This window comes from Protopterus annectens, chromosome 1.part2, assembly GCF_019279795.1.
Source record: "Protopterus annectens isolate FY-2018-M chromosome 1.part2, PAN1.0, whole genome shotgun sequence".
Classification (NCBI taxonomy): domain Eukaryota; kingdom Metazoa; phylum Chordata; order Ceratodontiformes; family Protopteridae; genus Protopterus; species Protopterus annectens.
The window spans coordinates 1,125,422,767-1,125,440,770 of NC_056727.1; positions in this window are offsets into that span (position 1 = coordinate 1,125,422,767).

The window sequence follows — 18,004 nt, forward strand, 5'->3', positions numbered from 1 at the left end:
AGCCCCTTTGTCTCAAGAAGTATTCTGTATCTTACAAAGCAGGCATTCACATCAGTGAAATGTCTGACATGTTTAATGTTTATTTTGTACAGAAGTTTCTTAACTAGATACTACGGCATACATATTTCATTAACTTTGCATTTCTTTGCAGTACACAAGCAGTTTGGAATTTAACCTTTGGTAGGTTGGTAAATGTCTATCAGTTGTGATATTTTTTGGCAAAGTGACATACTATTATGTCAGTGAATATTATTCATACAGAATTACAATATAGTCAACAGTTCATAAAACATAGCAGCTGTTTATTTATCTTGGGCAGCAGCCTTGCAAGTCAATTGTCCTTTAAAACATGTCTTCCATCTGTGGCCACATTTCCATTTTTTCTTGAATATCCAACTATATCTTGTTTAAGCATTTCTGTTTTTTTACTCAGATTTATTGAAGATTATGGGCTGTTGCTGTGTGGAATTTCTCATTTCCTTTGTTCTTCTGCTACACATTGAATTGTGTGGCCTTGGCGTGTATCGTTTTAATTTTCCACAACTCACCAGGATCTCATCCCTTACTCAGGGTGAACTACCCAGTTAAAAGCAAACACTGACTCTTTGATAGAGGCAGATGTGACAAACTGATGAGTTTTATTCATAAGGCAATTGTATAGTTTCATAGTGTTGAGACTTAAAGGATGGAATGATACTTGCAGATTGCAAGCAGGAAAGTGAAAGAATTTGTGCTGCAATCTAAGGCCTAACCTATTGTAGATCTCCATACTAACATTATATACGATATAAAAAACCTTCAGACACATGAAAAGCTTTGGTTATGTAATTAGTTTAGCTTCTAGGGGAGAGAAGGTCTAGTTAACTGTGAGTTTGATTAGCTGGGAGGCTAGAAAAGGTCAACCTTTTGTTAATTAGGGATCCCTTTTTTCAATGTTTTTCAGTGGTGATCACTTTTAGGAACAGGGTAATCTACCAATTTATTGACTATTGTTTCAATGTTTGTGGAGATTTTTTTGATGCTGAGCCTCTGAGGGAGAGGTTACAATCAAGATAAGAAAGTAGTATGCTTCTGCTTGTGGGTGTTTTGGAGGTTTTAATAAGAAACAAGGAGGGTTTTTGGCCAAAAGAAGAAAGAGTTAACCTTTTTCCTTGTGTTGTTTTGGTGGAGGAAGAAGGAAAGTGAGGAGTCAGGACAAATGCTAATGTATTCAAAAGAGGTAGTGTTTTCTTACAGGGCTGTTGTTGTGGTCATGGATATGCAAAGAATGGTGTTTTATTTTAAGTTTCTGTTTGATGGTTATGATAGAGTTGAAAGGAGGTGTTTGTTAAAGATCCAGTGGATTAGGGGTAGAAAATCTGTTTTCATGTCTTTCTGAAGGTTGTGTACTGAGTTGTTTGGGTCTATGTTCAGCCATTGACTGCAACTTGCATCGAATGGCTATTCCCAGAAAGTTAAACGTCAAAGGTTACTTTTACCAAACAGGTATATCTCCAAAAAATAAAATCAACAAAATAGAATAAAAACGTACTACTTACTTACCAGTAACTTAACTGTAAGAAACCTGTCCTTTCCCCAATTTAGTGTGACCTCGGAGTTGGTATATACAATTAGCATGGGGTGTGGAGGGAAACAGTGTCTGCTGTTCAACTGAATCCTCCTGTTGTGGGAGGGGATGCTGCGCCTCCACACTCCCACTAATTATATATACCAACTCCAAGGTCGCACTAAATTGGGGAAAGGGCAGGTTTTCTTATAGTTAAATTACCAGTAAGGAAGTAGTATGTTTCATTTCCATTATGCTAGCCAGCTATGGCCATTCAATGATTTTATTTTCAGAGATATGTATGTTAGGTATAAGTCACGTTTGATGTTTAACGTTCAGAGAATAGCCATTTGATGCAAATTGCATTCAATGGCTGAACATAGAAGCGAGTTGTTTACATGAAATAGTACCATGTCATCTGCAGGGATTTGGGGTGGGGGTGAGGTAGATCAAGGAAATTGTTTTTTTTAAAGATGGAGAATAGTAGAGGCCCAAGTATGGAAAGTTGTGGTACTCCTTTCTGAGAACTGACTAGGCAATCAAGGTATAACTTTTGACAGAAGTGGAAATTTGTGAGGTAGTTTTGAATCCAAGGTAGGGAATCAGGACTTATGCCTGATTATAGTAGGTAATGGAGGAGGATGTTTTGGTCAGCGAGGTTGAAGGTTTTTATAAGATCAAGAGCTGGCCTCTGTCCATAGCTAGTTGTACTTCATTGTTTAGATTCATAGGTACTTAATACGCTATTGATATAGGAAGATCTTAAGAAGCTTAGCCTTACATTATCATGATAGTTTTTACTTTTGATTTTGTTTATTAATAACTGAAAAGGGGACAGAGGGCCATGTGTACTAACCAGCTGTGAATTTGTGATTTCCCATACATTTTCCAAATTACATTTGAATAGGGTAAAAGGGTTATTTTGCCTTATGTGGAGTGGAAGATTGTTCCATAGAAATACATGCCTAACCTTCCAACATGTCCTATTTATGTTGCAAAAGAGATTGAGATACCTTGAGCAAGTGTTCATGCTACCATCAGACTTGTGAATGTGTAGTAAATCTAAAAGGATAGGGTCTGCTGAGTCTTTATACACAAAATAGAGATTGCCTCTAAGTAACCTGTGCTTTACTATGAAGACCAACAAGGCTTGGAGCTGTTTTTTGTAGGTTTTAATATTTAGGTCCTTGTTTTTTTTTTTTTAGTGAGAAAGCATTGTGGTCTTTCCAATTCTAAGAAATGTTTGGACAGTTACATAACTAAAGAGGCAAAATACTGGCCTAATGTGGGATGACTACAGTGGAATGATTACTTCCTGGATGTGGATACCATACCTTCAGAAATAAGCTGTGTGATTTGAAAGGACTTCCTTACAATAGTGAACATGTGATGGCGAAAGGACAATTATTGTCAACATAGGTTTCCAGATCTCTAACTACTGGATCAACTTTCAGAGGTGTGTTGGCAATATGATAGCTGCAAGGAAAGTCATGCTTGCCAGAGGATGCTACTAATAATTTCTTGGCATTCACTTTTAGACCATGGCTTTGACACTAACTTTTGTTTTTAAAAGTCCCTCTTGGAGGATTTTTGTGCCCTCTTGGAATTTTACAATGGCACCAAGTTTACAGTGATCTGAAGCCATGAACCCTTAATATTTGCTTTGCCCTTTGAGAAATAAATGCCAAAAAGGAGTGGTCCAAGGCCTGAACCCAGGGTACAGTATAGTGACAAGTCTTTCGGAGGAGGTGAAGCTTCCCATCCTAATTTTCTGGTTTCTGTCTGTGAGTAGATCCAAAGAAAAAATGCCAGCACCAGAGAGGATCTGAAAATGAAATATTTATTGAACTGAAACTAGACCGGTTTCAGCAAAAGGCTTTCTTCAGCAGTATATTAAATGAATGTCAAAAAGTCACCTGCTTAAATAGCTTCAAAAGATCCAAAACAGAATGACATCACTTCCTGTAGTTAACAGAACCACAAAAATGGTTAATCTGAACAACAATATGGTAAAAACCATAATATATGTCAACATACAAAAAATAAGATGGTGGTATAAATCAACTCATAATACTTCCTCTATGTTCATATATATTAATAAAGTACAAATGTTACTGTCATAAATTAAACAATTGTACTAAGGAACATAGTGATAGATAAGCAAAAAAATAGGAACCATCATTAGTGTCATAATATGATAGGGAATGTCATCCTAATGTTATATCTCAAAACAGATAAATAAAAAGTATATTATTGAATGAGGGATATAGGATGGATGTGGAGCAGAGCATAGATCATAATTTGTCATTCAATCCCGGAGGGAAAAGCCCCCCAAGTTTTATGATCCATTTTTTCTCTTTCTTGTTCAAAATGTCATGCCACCCTGTTTTAAATGATCGATTACCAGTTATGCGATCAATAATGATGAATGAGGATGTGGCAGTAGGGTGTTTGGTTGTATGTCTATATAGTGCATTAGTTATTCTATGGTTTCTGATGTCCCCTAGGTGTTCAGATATCCTTATGCGGAACTGCCTAGATGTTTGTCCAACATAAAAGGCCTGACAAGTACACATAGCAAGATAAATTATCCAGTCAGAACTGCAGTTACCAAAGAATTCAATATTATAAAGATGACCAGTGTTTTTACTAGTAAAACTGGTGGTTTTAAAGATGTAACTGCAAAAACTGCAATGACCACAAGGAAATATGCCTATTAGTTTGTCCCCTGTCAGTGTCCTCTGGGTGAGTGTGTCATCCTTAGTGCTTACTCTTTTGTAGTGTGAGAAGTGAGAGCCAAGCGTTCTACCCTTCCTATATGAAAAATAACACCGTTCCCCCAGGTAACCTTCCAGAAGAGGGTGTGAGTTGAGTATGTTCCAATGATTATTGATAATATTAATCAAATTTTTACTATTCCTGCCATAAGTAGTGATAAATCTACATGTATCTGAATTTTTCTCTTTTCGTGCCGTTTGATATTGTAAAAGGGAGTGCCTAGGTTTGTTGCTGCTCCAGTTGGCCGCAGAATGGATAACCTGTGGGGAATATCCCCTAGACAGAAATCTGTTAGTTAAGTCTTCATGGTATGTAGTAAGATCATCCTCAGAGGAACATATTCTTTTAATCCGGAGAAATTGAGATTTTGGTATATTTTTTTATGATATGTTTTGGGTGGAGGCTATCTGCATGCAGAAGGGTGTTGTATTACGGGGAATTTTCTATACACAGAAGTTTTGAGTGTGTTATCAGGTTGTCTTAATAGATGGACATCCAAAAAATGTATTTCCTTCTGATGATACTCCACAGTGAATTCAATTCCCCAGATATTCCCATTGAGATGTTCAATAAATTCCTGGAGATAATCATTACCTCCTTTCCACACTAGCCAGCAGTCGTTCAGGTATCTTCTCCATATATCAATCTCAGGTAAATATATGTTATGCATAGGATCATAAATGATCTGTTCCTCGATAAAACCCATGAAGAGATCTGCATAAATGGGTGCAAACGATGCACCCATGGCCGTGCCCTGAAGTTGCCAGTAACAATCCTGCTGAAAGTAGAACACATTTTTGGTAAGAATGTGCTCAGCCAAGCATACCAGTAGTGTATTCAATCCCGGGGGGTAAATGTTAGATCTATTTAGCCAATATTCCAAAGCCATTAAACCCGCCCAATGTGGAATGCTGGTATATAAAGATTTTACATCAAGGGTGCACATTAACCATTCCGGTTCCAATTGAGATTCAGATACAATCTGCAGGAATTCAGTGGTATCCTGGATTCTAGCTCGAATGAGTGGTAATAACGGTTTAAGTTTTTCAGTGAGAAAAATGGATAAAGGTTCAGTAAGTGACCCAATACCAGATACTATGGGTCTACCAGGTGGCTTATGGATAGATTTATGAATTTTGGGAAATAGAGATATTGCTTGGCAGGATCTTTGACCATCAAATGTGTTTTAGTTTTATCTGAAATAATACCTGCTTGAACCGCTTGCTCCAAGAAATCCTGAATTTCACGTTGAAAACTGGGTGTGGGGTCAATATCCATTTTCATATAATGATGATGGTTAGATAGTTGTCTATTACCTTCATCCCAATAATCGGTATCCATGACAACGACCGCACCCCCTTTGTCAGCAGGAATAATGACAAGGTCAGTATTGTTTTTAAGTTGTGTCAAAGCTAGTTGTTCCTTCCTGGAAAGATTGTGTCTCATATTGTCGTCAGAACTAAAATGGAAGTGTATATCCTTTATTACAGCCTGCTGAAATACAGCAACATGTTTATCCATAGGAGGATTAAATGTTGATTTGTGAAATCTGAAGTCAGATGATCTTTGAGTATCATCAGATTTGTCCTGTTGTTTGAAAAACAAATTGAGGTTAATCTTTCTACAAAAATCTAAGGTGTCGGATACTAATGAACTCTCATCAATGAAAAATCCGGGGATAAAACCAAGACCTTTATTGAGTAAAGAATATTGGTCATCAGATAAAACATGCTTGGAAATATTTAACACATTGGTACATGGTTCATTTACTTCACTATTGACATGAATAACTCTTCTAGACTTGTCACCCCTATGTTTCCTTCCTGCCCGGTGTTTCCTACCCCTAAAGGGACATCAGTTGTTCTTCCTCTTTTGGCATGTGGTGATTCCCCCGTACTCAATATTTCTGTGTCTGTGGTGGAGGATTCCTCACCAGAGGTGGTGTTACCCATTCAGTGAGACAGTTTGTTTTCCAACAAGTGATGTATGAATCTACATTCATCTGGGAAAGTTTATGTACAGTAACAAAGAGTGGGATGGTTTTGATGAATCCAAACTGGTTTGGGTCAAGAATTTGTAGTTTCCATAATGTTCCTTTCCTTAGCCTTACATATGAGGTTGTCAAGCTTATGGATCTATAATTACTCAAATCCGTTGACACTCCACTGTTGTGCAGGGGAATAACTGATGCTGTTTTCCATTTATCAACCATGAATCCTGATCTTCAATAGTTTCTGCATGGGGTCCAAAAAGTCCTGTTTCAAAATGGCCAGAAGACAGCCTAATACTGGAGTTGAATAGTACTTTCAGGACTTGTCCTTGGGAGATTTGGGGGGGGGGGTCTGAAAATATAGGGAAGGAGGGAGAGGGGGTGAAGTTAGAACTAAATTTGTCTGCTGGTAGATTGGCTATTCCCTACGAGATACTACTTATTATTAGCTCTTCGCAATGCTGGGCATTGTTTCTAAGGTTTTAACTTATTTCAAGAAGGCTTTGAGATCATCCTTCACCTGGGTGGCTATTTTACCTCATATCTGGCTTTGGCTGATTTGATCAAGGGTCCAGTGATCCCTTTTAGTTTAGCAAGAGAATTTTTGGCTTTTTGAGAGTTAGACTTTTTTTTAAAGCAGTTTATTTTATTATAGAAGCTGTTTATATTTGGGTTCCACCACAGGGGTAATTTTTAAATATGGGGACAGATGCATCTGTGCAGTTGTTTACATGTACATATTTTTTGGAGGTCAAGGAGTCTACATAAGCAGCTGAAAGGGGATTTTGAATTTTGCCCAGTCATCACTCAGTTTTAGTAAATTAGCTTTAGCATAACTTCCAAATACTAAGGTATTGGAAGATGTTTCTGGTTTTAGTCATATGGTGAATGTGAGTGATTTTTTTGTTCCACTCTGACCAGGGAGGAAGATCCAGTTGGTGGTGAAAAAGCTGCCCCATACTGGTAAAGACCAAGTCCAGGGATTTTCTTTACTCCTGGTGGGAGTGTAGATTAACTGGTCTAGAAAATGTATATTGATGAAGTCCAGGAAATTTGGGCAAAATGTTTGAGGATGTAAGTTTCCCAGCTTGTGGAGGGGGTAGTTCATATATCCTAAGAGAATGGTGTTTGGCTTAGTACACAGGAAATTAGGTAGGAGGCATGGGCTGAGGGGACATTGAGGGGTTACTACAGTTAGCTATGATATGATAAGGGTTTTTATAGTATGCTGGAAATGGAGCAGTTATGGGTCATTATCTTGTGCGATGAGTCTGGAGGATTTCTTTTTAAAGAATATAGAAACACCACCACATTCACTGCCTGTGTCTAGTATACTGGCCCTGAATATGTGGTACGAATTGAAACCCTCCATCAATGGAGTGCTCTCATTGGTCTTGAAACAGGTATCTATGACAATGCATATATCAATGTTATTTTAGAGTGAACAGTGCTTGTAGGAACTGGATTTTTTTGGTAAGACTCCTAGCATTGAGCAGCATTTATATTATCTGAATGCTGATTTGTAATGTTGTAATGTTTAGAAGACTGATGTTACCTATAAAAGGCACTATTGGTCTGGGCAAGGATTTAGCCAGTATAAGAAAGTCTTGAGGGGAGAGGTGCAGGCCATCCCTGGCAAAGCAATTAGGACTGCCACCTCTCTCCTATGCTGATATATATGCACTCATTTAGAAGGACATCAGAAATGAAGCCAATTATTGAAGTCTGTAGTCTTTTGTTAGTATTGCGGCATCATTGGTGATTTCCTAATGCTACTCAAGGCTATGTTCAAACCTGCCGTGGACACCCTGGTCTCTCTTCATATTGTCCAGGGAGGTACACCGCAAATCATTTACACCCATGTGAACTGCATGTGATATGTGTACTTATGGTGCAACAATTTGAGTGCTTGTGTGATGTAACGAATTCTGGTACCTGATAGGCAACTGACAGTGACCCTCTCCTTGCACTGCCTGGTGAGTGATATGTCTCACAACAGAGAAACGTGTGACTAGGCTATTGACTTGTGTGGAGGTTTGCCTTAAGGGCTTTCAAACTGAGATATTGTGACTCTTGGATGTATGTATCATGGTGGGAGATGCCTGTTTGTGTGTATTTTTTTGGGTCACCGAGGATACTTTTTTTTTTAGGTTGCATTTAGGAGGCCTTTGTGGTATAGGTAGTCTACTTTTAAGGTCCTAAGCCTGTGTAGGTCTGCGTGTATGATCTCAGCTGTGTGTCATTTGATTTGTGTGATGAAGTCAATGCTTTGAGACGAAACCTGGGTCATTGGTGAATTGGTGCTGCTGTTTTTGTGCTGTGGTTGCTGTATCTTGTGCGTTTGGATATTAAACCTGCATTTTTCCATCTTGGGCAGTTTGGATATCGTTCATTCAGCAGTGTCTAGTTTGGTGTCTGTTTTGGTTCACGTGAGTGTGGTCAACCTGGAATAGAACCCGCCTAACTTTCAGTTATTACATGTTTCTGAAGCAGATAGAATCCAGCATGGGGTGTTTCAACTTCAAACTGCATTCTTTCATTTGAAATAGTCCTTGCCATGATAGCATAAGTTCTTTTGTACAGTACATTGTTACACTTTCAAGGATATTGCCAAGCTACAGTCAGTTTTTAGCAGTGCTTTATTTTAATGTGGCAGATGTGCATAATGTAGTCCTATAAAATAATGGCATTTTCATCATGTCTAACACTGTCCACTCCTGTTGAAATTCCAAAGCAAATAAATGAGTCACAAAAGAACTGGGCATCAGGCGCGCACACCTTTAAAAAGTCCAGATGCAAAACATACACCCCCACCCACCCAACAAACAAGTTCACTCATTTTAAGTACTTTCCAAGCATTACAGAATAACACATTACACCTATACAGGCTTCACAGCTCAGTACTGGGGACATGGTAAGGTGCAGAGTGAAAGGAGTCTTGATTGTGGTAAGCCTTGTTTATTGTTGTAGTCCAATGTTTCCTAAGGTGCTTCTGCATACCTTGGTTTTTGATGAAGCTTGTGGACTCGATTATGACAGCATTTGTCTGATAAATTTCTTTGCTGTGCAGGCAAAATTTGAATGAGGACAGTTTTGCAAATTGTTGTACTGTGCAGGACTGACAGCTGCAAACTGATGCTAATTTTTTTGTTTATTTATGTTTTTAATGGAGTTAGGCCATGGTGGCAGGCAGTGAAGATTTATCTATGCTCCACAGAACAAAACAGGTTGTGACAGACAAGTCCAGAGTTGAGAAAGGGAACAAAAATATTTGACTTTGCAGTGCTCGTAGACTGCACCTGGAAAGTTTAAATACAGCTCCCTGAAACAGCTGGTTTAAGTTGTTCCAGCTTTATTTACTACAGGTGACTTGTGCTGTAACCATTCTTAATGGAAATAACCACTGCATTTGTTTGCTTTAGTGATTTTTTTGTATTGATGTTCTTTGTATTGGGAAGGATCTGTGCTGCCCAGGTCTTCTCTGAAACTGTTAGATTGACAAATGAGTCATATTTGGTTGTCATGCCACAATAAGTCCATATAGAGTTAATAGGATGTGTGGATTAATAAGCAGAAATTAATACTGCCATGGTGGAATGTATGCTTGTCACTGGGGCTTTGTATTAGTCATATGCAAACATTGCTAAGACAATAAACATGAACACTTTTGTTATTCATTATCAGTTTGCCTCTACCTGATCATGACTACTGCTGTGCTTGTTAATTGTGCCATTTTAAAATCAATGCAGGAAGATCACTGAAACTGAAATCTTTAATTTTATATTATGACTTTAATATCTGTCAGTTCAATAAACTACAGAGAAGTACAGCTGAAAATAGTACCATCGTAATGGATTTACTTTCTTTAGGGATCTCAAGTATAATTTGCAACATTATATACTGTCATTATTGCAGTGCCAAATTGTGCTATAAAAGTATAGCTTCTGCCATTGTTGGCCATTACTTGCCCACGGTGTCATGATTGTTTCAGGAGAATTTTAATATGCAGCTGGCTCACAGATAGCATCCAAGGCATTAGAGCAGGGAGTCAACCTCAAGGGGCTGTTTGGGATATACTTTTCTGAGGTGTAAGTCAAAGACAGTGGTCTGTGGCTGACCGTTTGCAGGTGACTGCAAGATGGGCGCTGTCTTAAACTCCCCTAGTGATGTGAACAGCCTCAAAGAGGGCCTTACCCAAACTAATGGCTGGTACCAGAAGCATGGCCTCAAACTGAATGCCAAGAAATGCGTCATTATCCCCTTTGGGGAAAATGGCATCCCCACTAATTATCACATTAATAACAACATACTAAGCATGCAATCAGTCGTGAGGGACTTGGGCATCTAGGTTAGTGGCAACCTGACTTTTCACCACCACGTTGCCTTTGTTGTATGGAAAGCTTTCTACATGGCCCACTTTATAAATAAGGGTATTTCATCCAGGAACAAGTAGGTCATAACATCCCTGTACTTCTCCCTTATCAAACCCATTATTGAGTACAATGCCCCCTTCGGCATGTACCTTGACAAGCACATGCAGCAGATGGAGAGACCACAGAGGCTCCTGACCAGGAAAACCCAGGGTCTCAAACACCTGTCCTGTACATATAGGCTAAAAGCCCTGTGCCTCTATTTAGTCTCATACAGACTGCTCAGAGGTGACCTGTGTCTGACATACAAGGCCATCTCAGATCCTGCCTTGATGGAGTTGCTGCATATCCGTAAGTCAAACTCCACTCGCGCAACCTGCATGCAAGGCCTTAACCTGGTCTGTGACATTAATAGAACTTGTTGGCAGGATAGATTTGTATCACAAAAACTCCCCCATCTGTGGAATAGACTCTGTCTCCATGTCAAGCAGAGTACCTCTGTAGCCCTCTTTCAGAGGAACCTGGACGACTGGATGGGAAACAGGAAATACACCCCTGGGATCCCACCTGTCTCCATGCTGGACATGGGAAACAGGTGCTGATCTTGAAGGAACATGGGCAAAATTCTTGGCTAGACATATAAGAGCCTCTGGGCCAATAGCCTAGTATCATCCTATGAACCCATGAACCTGTAAGGCTCTGTGCCAGGGCCTCTCATTTTTAGAATCTACTTCTTTGAAGTCAAGGCCAACAGCAAGGGCCTCTGACTGACCAAGTTTGCAGACATAACAAACTTAGGTGTGGTCATAGAATCCCCAGTGTCACAAATACCCTCCAGTAAGAACTAACACAGAATAATAACTGGTGTCAGAGCTATAGTCTTAAACTCAGTGCCAAAAAAGTAATAAACAGTATCCTTTAGAAAGATAGCCGCCCATGGAAACTGCCACATTAATAGTACTCCTCTAAGACTAGACCCAGTGGTCAGGGACTTAGGAACATATGTAGACAGTAAGCTGGCCTTTGAGCATTATGTATCTGCAGAGGTAAGGAAATCACTCCATACTGCACAACTTATAAGAAAGGGTATGGAATCTAGGTCCAAGAAAGTCATTGATAGTCTATATCCCCATTAGGGACACAAACATTCTTGAACTGGTCCTTATAAACATAGGAGGAACCCCCCACAAACACAAGTGTAATGTCCCCACTGGTCAGGGCGAACCATAAAGCTGTGTCCTTTGAAATATAAATGAAATCTGGAACCCCTGCAATTCATTGCACTTTTAGGAAGTATTCAAAAGCAAACATCCTATTATTAAGTGACACTCTGGCGAAATTCTAAGTCCCCTAAATGCTAAGATTAACACAGCCTTTGTGGAATTGTTTATGGAAACCATGTATAGCCATGTCAATAGCTGCATCAGGCAGCTGTACCTAACAAGAAAAAGTATAAGAAAAACTCAAAAACGAGCCACCCTGGTAGAATCTCAGCATCAACAGGCTGTATAACAAAAGAAAGAAAATCAGTGCAAAAATTAGGAAGTGCAATGCCAGCGAGGTCAAACCTTACTCTTTCACCAAACTAACAAGCAATGTAGGGTGCTAATCAAGTCTACCAAAGCTATTTTAAGGTAAATCTATCCTCCAATTGCCATGCCTCTTAACTTCTTCCTGTCCCAGCCTAGTTCCTGGTGCTGGGCCCATTAATCAAATCTCGGTCAACTAGGTCTCAGAAAGGACTCCATTCCTGTGCCATTCCTGTGCAGTACTGAGGCAGGCACCATCTGTCTGTTTTAGTGCAATACACTGGTGATATCTGTTTTGAAGATCTGCTGCAGTCTTAACTATTTTGTTGTAACTTTGCTGTATCTTGTATAGGTGGAAGGGTTGGGCACTGGTTAGGGTTGAACAGATACAGAAGGGTGCTGGTAAGAAAAATGATCAAGTAACAATAGTACATTGTTTGTAACGTATGGTATTGCTCTTTCCAGCACTCCGTGCTGCTGGCTTGTCTTATAAGCAATTTACTTTTGATCTGTTGGTCAAATTTTACGCTGTGATCGGTAGTAACTCCTAGTATAGAGTTACAGCTACAAAGGTTGTGTAATTAAGAGATTTAGAAGTCAATTTTTGATTTTCTTCAATTTTGAAAGCTGTGGTATTAATTGTATTTTTTAGCATTTAGTAGCAGTTGAGATTAAATGAGCCATTTTTAAGACAGGTGAAGTTATTTTGTTAGTTTTTGTAGCTGATCTAAAGGCATACTTCTCAACCTCTCAACACAAGAAATCTGAACAAAACCAGAAATAATAAGCGGACAAAGGCCAACAATAAGTACAGATTTAAAATATTGCTCCTATAAACTTAGAAAGTTTCTAGAATGACAGATTTTCCATCATTATATATTTTCAGAAGGATATAAAGTCTGAAACTCAAATGACTGTCATTATTTAGTATGATTTAGTTGATTTGCCAGAAAACCGCAAATTTTATGAGAAACGGACCAAAAGTAAGAGACGAAAATCTGGACAGTTGAGAGGTAGGACTGAAGGGGATACACAACATACCAAGGATGAGTCATCAGCATATTGGACAGGGTCTTCTCCTTGGACTGAGGTAAGCATGTCTTTCATGAAAATACTGAAAAGTAGTGGTACAAGGTTCAAACTCCAAATGTTACAAGCAAGAATAGGGTGCACGTATTTTGACAGTGAACTCTGGTGATGTTTAGTTACATACTTTGAACCATTTAAGAGAGAGATGATTATAAGCTTAGTCTATTTAGCAGTAATGGATCAAATACCATACCATCAGCTTTAGCTACGTTAGTAAGGAGGGCTCTACTAGTTGTCCTTGGTCTCTGTTAATCTACTGTATTAAAAATTATAATAATGTGGTGTCTGTGTCATGCCTTATTTGAAATTCTTTCTGTGTAGCAGGGAGAAGTTTGTTATTTATTAGACAAGTTTGGAGTTGATTCTGATTACACATTTTAAGGACCTCTGAGATTGGAGATGAGATTGCACATGGTCTGTAATTACTTTGGTCAAGCAAGAGTACCAACTTTATGGAAATGAACAATGTTAAGATTATTACCACATTGTAGGGATGCGATTCTAAATGGACAAGCTTACTAGAATGGATATAGGAGCTGACAGCAAGTTGAATGTATTCTTAAGACAGGTTTTCTGTAGCAGTGGAAGTTGGGTTAGTTTCTTAACAAATGTATGGATAATATCACTTGGTCTACAGACAATGAATCATTATTGAGGTTTATATGGAATGACTTGAGGGAGTTATCTTTTTTTATTAAGCAGGTAGTTGCTTGCATAGAATATGATTTAAGTGTGCAGATGCCTGAGCTGTTAGTTTCTTTTGTTAGTGGTTAGGCTGTGGTTTTCTGCAAGTTTGAGTAGATCAAAGAATTACAAAATTGCCTAAGAGATATTTATTATTGGTCTATAGTTTGTGTTCTAATATTTAATTTTATCCATGTTACGAAAGGAATTTGATTGTGTCCGTATACCTGTAGGATTAGGTGTGTTTTGCACTTTAAATGTTTTATCCCTTTGTATTATGCATTGTTTATTTGTATAGTTCATCCAGGGGGCGGGTATGCATTTTACTGTTTAGGAGTTCATTGTGTTCAGAAAGTTATTTTTTTGTTTCTACCCTCGCCCACTTATAATTTCTAGTCTCTGCCCTCGTTCACCTATCCATTGCTGGGCCTACCAGATCCTCCTTCCAACCCACCCGGACTATCACCAATGCTGGGCTGGGCTGTTATGGAACCTAAGGGAATTCATGGGGGTCTTGCTGGCAACTACTTTCATGAGGAGGATATTTTTTTGTTATGACTACTTCCTTGTTGTTTCCCTAAGTTCATCCCAGAAACCATCCAAGTGCTATTCCCCTCTCTACGGACCAGTCTCCTTAGGGAGCACAGATACGAACATCCCTCCTATCAACAATTCAGATGCCTGAATTGCTAATCGAACCCGGGTTGACTGGGCTGTAGTTAGGGCTTTATCCTTCTATGCCATAGCATTGGTTTTTAGGAAGTTGTCATTGAATTGTGTTACAGATACATCTAGTGGTAAGAGTCTTGATGGTTTCCAGTTACATTTTCTTAATAATTCACTGAATGCACTGATGTTGAAATGTTTTAAGTTATGAACCTAGTTGTAAGCTGTTTCTTAGTGTTATTACATATGGTGAACACAGGCTGTTGAGAACCTAATGAGTCTGGCATTATACCTACTTGTGATATATGCTTGGAGTTGGTGGTTAATGTCCAGGTGAAGTTACTTTCTTTTCTTTTGTCTTTATCTGTTCTAGGTGGCATTGTCGTGATTTAAGCCATTCCACAGAGGGTGATGGTAGGGATCTTTTGGTATGTCTTTTGAGTTCTGTCTGATGGGGTCCAGTCAATATTTTCAGCATCTAGTGTAATAATGTCTTTTGTTATGGAGGTGAGTCCATGTAGTGTATCTTTTCGAGTGGAGATGTCGCTGCTTCCTTTGTCGGATGGCATATAGATAGCAGCTATATGAAGGATTTTCTGTGCACTTAGTTTAAGGATAGATAACAGAATTTTATTGTTAAAAATAAGAATAGCAGAGTTTTGCATTATTTATAATGGACTGGAGTACAGAGTTGTCAGACTTCCTGCCTTTTTTATTACATTGATCAGTGTGGTATATGTTAGGCTTTAACCATGTTTCGGTTATGGTGAGAATATCTGGATGATAAGTGTATGAATGCAGTCATGGAAATCTGGAACATACGCTTTTGCCATTTATGTAGGTACATAGGTAAGTACTAGACTATCTGCCCGAGGGCATCTGTAAGCCTAACCAGAATGTGTTGGCTTTCGCTGCCCCCTTAGATGAACTCCCTGTGCCTCTGTCCAGCAGAGCCATTAGTTCCCTGTGCCTCTGTCCAGCAGAGCCACTGCAGTGATCCCCAGGGTAAATTTTCTGTTTCTCATCCACTCGTCAAGGTTTCTCTTGAAGAGTGTTAGTAAGGGACTCTGCCTAATGTAGATTGGAATCCTGTTCCAAAGCATGGGGAGTCTCTGGGACAGGAATCTATCCCTCCAGCACATCTTATTTATCATTGTGGTGAGGTTTAGATCAATAGAATGTGTGGCTCTCGGGGATTTGTTTTTTTTTAGGTGGAGCATGTCTATCAATTCTGGTTTGGACATGGCTTTGTATGTCAGGCAGAGATCACTTCTGAGTAAGTGGTATGCAACCGAGTACAGCTGGAGTTTCTTCAGTAGGGCTGCATAGGGCATCTGTTTGAGGCCAGTAATCCTCTTAGTGAGGTACTTCTGTGGTCTTTCCAGCTGTTGCAGGTGTCTTGTAAGGTACATCCCAAATGGGGCATTGTACTCTATGATGGGTCTGATGAGTGATGAGTAGACGGGCACAATAACCTCTTTTGTTCTATATGTGAACCCTTTTGTGATTAGGTGGGCCACAAAAAAGGATTTTCTAACCACCTTGGGAATATGATTATCAAAGGAGAGATTACTATCTACTGGGGTCCCCAGATCCCTTATTACATTTTCTGTATTTAGGGGACTACCACTTATGCGGTAGTTCGCAGGTACTTTGTTTTTTCCAAAGGGGATGACTATGCACTTTTTGGCATTTAGCTTGAGGCCATGATTTTTGACACCAGGTATCCGTCTCAGTGAGACCCTTCTGGAGAATATCTGTATCAGTTGGAGAGTCAATTATGGCCCCCAGTTTGCAGTCGTCTGCGAACTTGGTCAGCCATAGTCCTCCTGTGCTTGCCTGTACCTCTGAGAAGTATATACCAAACAGGAGGGGTCCCAGGACTGAGCCCTGGGGTATGCCACTTGTAACCAGTTTAGAGTCGGACCTAGAGCCTGCAACTCTCACTGTGTGGGTTCTATCCAGTAGCCAATTGGCAACCCATCTTGTGATGTAGGGGTTTATGTTCAGGCTGGTGAGATTGTCTATAATACCAGAATGGGGAATGGTGTCAAAAGCCTTTGTGAGGTCTAGGTTAGCTGTGTGGACCTCCTTTCCCTCATCTAAAGCCTTGGTAACTGTCTCAAAGAAGTCCACCAAGTTTAGGAGGCATGATCTGCCCTTAACAAAGCCAAACTGGGTAGGGTCCAATGTTTGGAGGTCCCCAATGTCTCTGTTAATGTCCAGTCCTAAGATTCTGTAAGTGTTGGTTTGGGTTATTTATGAGGTAGTTAATGTTAGGAGGTCCAGGATGTAATTGTATGTCGCCACAGATTAGAAGCTCTAGGAGAGTGTGGATGTGTGAGATTTGTCATATATTCAATGGAATTTCGATAATGATTTTTGTTCTTTTTTGTAAGTTGTAGGAGTTGATATTTTGGGGTTTGAGGTGAATGATTAGGTTATTTTTGTATAACAGAGTGGTTATGGTTATATTTAGATAATTATTTCTATGTTGGGAAAGTGTAATGATTATTGAACATAAGGTTTGAGAGTGAGTATTGGTAGCTGGTCAAAATTGTTAGCAATATGAGAATGGTTATTAAGGGCATATAGAATATGTCATGTTCTAACTTCATCAGTATTTTAGGTCAGGAAGGAAAACAAATGTTTATATAAGTATAATAAAATGCTGATTTATATAAGTATATTGATTTGGTTTGCTATTTTAATAAGCTTTGTTTGCTATTCTTTGTTTGCTACAGGTTGGGAAGGTGGCCTAATAAAGGTTGGGAGGGTGGCCTAATGGTTAAGGTGTTTACCTTACAAACACAAGATGCAGGGTTCAAGTCTCACAAGAGATAATTGGCTAGGCTTAAAATGGCTCATAAGGGCAGTTAGCTCAGTACTAATCTATGAACCTATGAATCTATGAACCTATTCCTCCACTAGCTGCCAAACTTTATATTAAAAACACACCGACTACAACCTCAGGCCCTTCTTCCATATAAGCCCACCTACTTCAACTCCCACAAACCAGGCTATACATTACCAAACATCTAAAGGACTTACAGTCCCCCCTTTTCTTCCTTCAGAGTTGAACTTAAAAATTCCTCCACAACAAGTCAAACTGTGGTAGCCACACAGCAGGCCACATCACCTAAGGACCTCTCATCCTTTAGCTGTAGTGTCTCTCAACTACTAACGCCTCATGACTTCACTTCCTACACCCTCCCCTGCCCTGACTCTTATTAACTAACAGCATTTTCACCATGATGTAAACCTAAAATATAATCATGTAGAATTGTAAAATGTGCAATTCTCTCAAAAGTTTTGCTAAATCTCTTAATTGCTACTGTACAGTTTTGTTATA